The sequence below is a fragment of the Vicia villosa genome, linkage group LG2, assembly GCF_029867415.1.
Source record: "Vicia villosa cultivar HV-30 ecotype Madison, WI linkage group LG2, Vvil1.0, whole genome shotgun sequence".
Classification (NCBI taxonomy): Eukaryota; Viridiplantae; Streptophyta; class Magnoliopsida; order Fabales; family Fabaceae; genus Vicia; species Vicia villosa.
In genome coordinates this window covers 105,275,234-105,281,502 of record NC_081181.1, presented here as the reverse complement: position 1 = coordinate 105,281,502, position 6,269 = coordinate 105,275,234, and positions in this window count along the sequence as shown.

Genomic DNA, 6,269 nt, shown 5'->3' with positions numbered 1-6,269 from the left:
CTGAGTTTAGATTTGAACAGAGTTTCAGCAAGTTAATTTGAATTGTTTTGGTGCGGAAATCGTTAACCTTGCTTCTCATCAGAACTTCATATTTATAGGCGTTGGAGAAGATGACCGTTGAATGCATTTAATGCTTTGCGTGTTCCGTACAGCATCGCATTTAATGTTATACGCTTTTGTCAACTACCTCGAGCCTTGTTCACGCTGTGTCTACTGACGTAGCCTTTAATAGCTTTTAACGTTCCTTTTGTCAGTCAGCGTAGCTTGCCACTTGTACTTTCTTCTGATCTGATGTTTGTGAATACAACGTTTGAATATCATCAGAGTCAAACAGCTTGGTGCATAGCATCTTCTGATATTCTGACCTTGAAGTGCTTCTGAGCGTGATACCATCTTCTGAGCTTCAGTGCTTCTGATCTCTTGTTCTTCTGATGCTTCCATAGACCCATGTTCTGATTCTGCTTCGACCATCTTCTGATGTCTTGCCAGACCATGTTCTGATGTTGCATGCTGAACCCTTTGAGACAAAACTTCTGAGCGCTGAATTATGCGTACTCTTTATATATATTTCCTGAAAGGGAAATTGCATTGGATTAGAGTACCATATTATCTTAAGCAAAATTCATATTATTGTTATCATCAAAACTAAGATAATTGATCAGAACAAATCTTGTTCTAACAATAATGACAAAAGACGTGATTTGCACAGTTACCTAAGTAGACGTCCCCTCAACTGCACGCACGCTTGTCCAGGAATAGTGAACACGTGTTTACCATTTGGATAGCCAGTTACAGCTGTTTTGCTTTTAAAGAGATTCTGAATCAACTTAGACAATGAAACGTTAGTAATAACTGAATCACAATTTCTAATTGATTTCAATCAGAACTTCTTATAAAAGAAATTTCATTTCAGAAGATACTCATACATAAGAACTTCTCATCTTCTCATTCTGGGCTTGTTTCTGAAGACCCATTTTGTACCGATTATATTGAATCCATCTGGTCTAGGAAAAATTCCCAAACATCATTCCTTGTAAACTGATTCAGTTCTTCTTGCATAGCAATTATCCAGTCTGGATCTTCTAGAGCATGATCAACAGAAGTTGGCTCGATCAAAGATACAAGACCTAATTGACAGTCTGCATTGTTCTTAAGGAATGCTCTTGTTCTGATTGGATCATCCTTCTTTCCAAGAATGACATCTTCTGAATGACCAGAAATGAGTCTGGATGATCTTTTGACAGATGGTTCTTCAGAAATGCTTAGATTCTCCAGAGAAGCTGATACTTGATCTTCAGATTCTTTGCTTCTGAGAAGCTCTGCTTCTGATACGTTGCTTCTTGGCTCAACAACTTCTGATATATCAATATCACAATCTGCAAAATTATCAAACTGCTTTGGTTTTTCAGAACCAAGCTTATCATCAAACCTGATATTGATTGATTCTTCTACAATCAATATTTCAGTATTGTATACTCTGTAGCCTTTTGAGCGTTCAGAATATCCAAGAAGGAAACATTTTTGTGCTTTGGAATCAAACTTACCAAGATGATCTTTAGTGTTCAGAATAAAACATACACATCCAAAAGGATGGAAATATGAAATGTTGGGCTTTATATTCTTCCACAATTCATAAGGAGTCTTATTTAGAATAGGTCTGATAGAGATTCTATTCTGAATATAGCATGCAGTGTTTATTGCTTCTGCCCAGAAATGCTTAGCCATATTGGTTTCATTGATCATGGTTCTGGCCATTTCTTGCAGAGTCCTATTCTTTCGTTCTACAACTCCATTTTGCTGTGGAGTTCTAGGACAAGAGAAATCATGGGCAATACCATTTTCTTTGAAGAACTCTTCAAAGAATCTGTTCTCAAATTCACCACCATGATCACTTCTGACCTTTATGATTTTACACTCTTTTTCAGATTGAATCTGAATGCAGAAATCAAAGAACACTGAATGAGACTCATCCTTGTGTTTCAAGAATTTTACCCACGTCCAGCGGCTATAATCATCTATGATGACTAATCCATATTTCTTCCCTCTGACAGATGCTGTTTTGACTGGGCCAAACAGATCAATGTGCAAGAGTTCTAATGGCCTTGAGGTAGAAACAACATTCTTGGACTTGAATGCAGGTTTGGAGAACTTGCCCTTCTGACATGCTTCACAAAGAGCATCTGATTTGAATTTTAGATTAGGGAGTCCTCTGACAAGATCCAGTTTGTTAATATGAGAAATCTTTCTCAAACTAGCATGACCTAATCTTCTGTGCCAGACCCACTGCTCTTCAGAAACAGACATAAGACAAGTCACCTTCTGACTCATAAGATCTTGCAGATCTGTCTTATAAATGTTATTCTTCCTCTTGCCTGTAAATAGGATTGAGCCATCCTTCTGATTTACAGCCTTGCAAGACTTTTGATTAAAGATTATATCATAACCATTGTCACTCAATTGACTGATAGATAAGAGGTTATGTGTTAATCCTTCTACAAGAAGTACATTAGAAATGGAAGGAGAGTTACCAGACTTTATAGTTCCAGAGCCAATTATCTTGCCCTTCTGATCTCCTCCAAACTTGACTTCTCCTCCAGACTTAAGCACCAAGTCTTGGAACATAGACCTTCTTCCTGTCATGTGTCGTGAGCATCCAGAGTCCAGGTACCACGACATGTTGTGCTTTGTCCTTTTTGCAGCCAAGGATATCTGCAATAGGAATAATCTTATCCTTAGGTACCCACATTTTCTTGGGTCCTTTCTTGTTAGATTTTCTCAAGTTCTGATTGAACTTGGGTTTAACATTGTAAGCAATAGGAGGAACAGCATGATAATTTTTAATGTGAGTTTCATGATATTTCCTAGGTTGTGTCACATGCTTTTTGGTGTGTGTTATGTGAAAACTTTGAGCATGTGAAGTGTGCCTAATATCATGGGAGTGGCCATACTTGAACTGATCATACAATGGCTTGTATGTGAATTTCATTTCATCAACAGGTTCAAGTTTGTATGGGGTTTCACCCTCAAAACCAATGCCGACTCTTTTGTTTCCAGACACAGCATATATCATAGAAGCCAGCTGACTTCTGCCAATACTTCTAGATAAGAACTTCCTGAAACTTAAATCATATTCTTTCAGAATATGGTTTAGACTAGGAGTGGATTTTTCTGAATCAGAAGGAGATCCAACATTATTGGATAATTTTAAAAGTTTTTCTTTTAATTCAGAATTCTCCAACTCAAGCTTCTTTGTTTCAAATTCAAATAGCTTTTTCAGCTCTTTGTATTTGAGACTAATCTGAGACTTGAATTCCAGAAGTTCAGTTAGACCGGAAACTAACTCATCTCTAGTAAGTTCAGAAAATACCTCTTCAGAATCTGATTCTGATGTAGATTCTGATCCGTCATCTTCTGTCGCCATCAGCGCACAGTTAGCCTGCTCATCTTCAGAGTCTGAATCATCTTCTGACTCATCCCAGGTTGCCATAAGACCTTTCTTCTTATGAAACTTCTTCTTGGGATTTTCCTTCTGAAGTTTTGGACATTCATTCTTGAAGTGTCCAGGCTCATTGCATTCATAGCACATGACCTTCTTCTTGTCAAATCTTCTGTCATCAGAAGATTCTCCACGTTCAAATTTCTTTAAACTTCTGACGCCTCTGAACTTCCTTTGCTTGTTCTTCCAGAGTTGATTTAGCCTTCTGGAGATCAAGGACAGTTCATCTTCTTCTTCAGGTTCTGATTCTTCAGGATCTTCTTCTCTAGCCTGAAAAGCGTTAGTGCATTTCATGATATTGGATTTTAATGCAATAGACTTACCTTTCTTTTGAGGCTCATTTGCGTCCAGCTCTATTTCATGGCTTCTCAAGGCACTGATAAGCTCTTCCAGAGAAACTTCATTCAGATTCTTTGCAATCTTGAATGCAGTCACCATAGGACCCCATCTTCTGGGTAAGCTTCTGATGATCTTCTTTACGTGATCAGCCTTGGTGTATCCCTTGTCAAGAACTCTCAATCCAGCAGTAAGAGTTTGAAATCTTGAAAACATCTTTTCAATGTCTTCATCATCCTCCATCTTGAAGGCTTCATACTTCTGGATTAAAGCGAGAGCTTTAGTCTCCTTGACTTGAGCATTTCCTTCATGAGTCATTTTCAAGGACTCATATATGTCATAGGCCGTTTCCCTGTTAGATATCTTCTCATACTCAGCATGAGAGATAGCATTCAGCAAAACAGTTCTGCATTTATGATGATTCCTGAAAAGCTTCTTCTGATCATCACTCATTTCTTGCCTTGTCAGCTTTACGCCACTGGCATTTACTGGATGTTTGTAACCATCCATCAGAAGATCCCATAGATCACCATCTAGACCAAGAAAGTAACTTTCCAGTTTATCTTTCCAGTATTCAAAGTTTTCACCATCAAATACCGGCGGTCTAGTATAACCATTGTTACCGTTGTGTTGCTCAGCAGAGCCAGATGTAGATGTAGACTTTGCATTTTCATCAGCCATCTTTTACTGAAGCGTTTTTCTCTTCCTGAATCTTTTCTAAACACGGTTAAGTGCTTGCACCTTAGAACCGGCGCTCTGATGCCAATTGAAGGATAGAAAAACACTTAGAAAGGGGGGGTTTGAATAAGTGTAGCTTTAAAAACTTGACAGATAAAAATAAATTGCACAGTTATTTTTATCCTGGTTCGTTGTTAACTAAACTACTCCAGTCCACCCCCGCAGAGATGATTTACCTCAACTGAGGATTTAATCCACTAATCGCACGGATTACAATGGTTCTCCACTTAGTCAGCAACTAAGTCTTCCAGAGTCTTCTGATCACACACTGATCACTCCAGGAACAACTGCTTAGATACCCTCTAAGACTTTCTAGAGTATTCTGATCCACACGATCACTCTAGTTACAACCTGCTTAGATAACCTCTAAGACTTCCTAGAGTATTCTGATCCACACGATCACTCTAGTTCCTTACAACTTAATGTAATCAATTCTAAGAGTATTACAATTGCTTCTTAAAAGCTATAATCACAAACTGTGATATTTCTCTTAACGTTTAAGCTTAATCTCACTAATATATTACAACAGCAATGTAGTGAGCTTTGATGAAGATGAAGATTCTGAGCTTTGAATAGAACAGAGTTTCAGCAAGTTAATGTGAGTTGTTTTTGTTCAGAATCGTTAACCTTGCTTCTCATCAGAACTTCATATTTATAGGCGTTGGAGAAGATGACCGTTGAGTGCATTTAATGCTTTGCGTGTTCCGTACAGCATCGCATTTAATGTTATACGCTTTTGTCAACTACCTCGAGCCTTGTTCACGCTGTGTCTACTGACGTTGCCTTTAATAGCTTTTAACGTTCCTTTTGTCAGTCAGCGTAGCTTGCCACTTGTACTTCCTTCTGATCTGATGTTTGTGAATACAACGTTTGAATATCATCAGAGTCAAACAGCTTGGTGCAAAGCATCTTCTGATCTTCTGACCTTGAAGTGCTTCTGTGCGTGATACCATCAGAACTTCAGTGCTTCTGATCTCATGTTCTTCTGATGCTTCCATAGATCCATGTTCTGATTCTGCTTCGACCATCTTCTGATGTCTTGCCAGACCATGGTCTGATGTTGCATGCTGAACCCTTTGAGACAAAGCTTCTGAGCGCTGAATTATGCATACTCTTTATATATTTCCTGAAAAGGAAATTGCATTGGATTAGAGTACCATATTATCTTAAGCAAAATTCATATTATTGTTATCATCAAAACTAAGATAATTGATCAGAACAAATCTTGTTCTAACACTATTTTGTAAAAGGAATTCCTAGAGTGATCAAGTTGTGATCAGTATACTCTAGAAGACTTAGAAGTTGTCTAAGTGGAAAACTATTGTAATCAAGATTGATTAGTGGATTAAATCCTCAGTGGAGGTAAATCACTCTGTCAGGGGTGGACTGGAGTAGTTTGATTAACAACAAACCAGGATAAAAATAACTGTGTGATAATTTTTTTATCTGCCATTTTTAGAAACAACCCTTATTCAATCCCCCCTTTTCTAAGTGTTTTTCACTCATTCACCTTTGTATCAATCAAAACCATTTACAAATGCTCTTTGTTAGAGGCACTTGTGATAGACCACAAATCTTTACACCTGACATAAATCTTCCGCAAATCTTTTGAGTCGTTTATATCCCTAACAGCTTCAACCGGTCGTGTCATCGGTTTGGTTTGTAAAGATGCAGCAACGACAAAGATAGAAAAATGTTA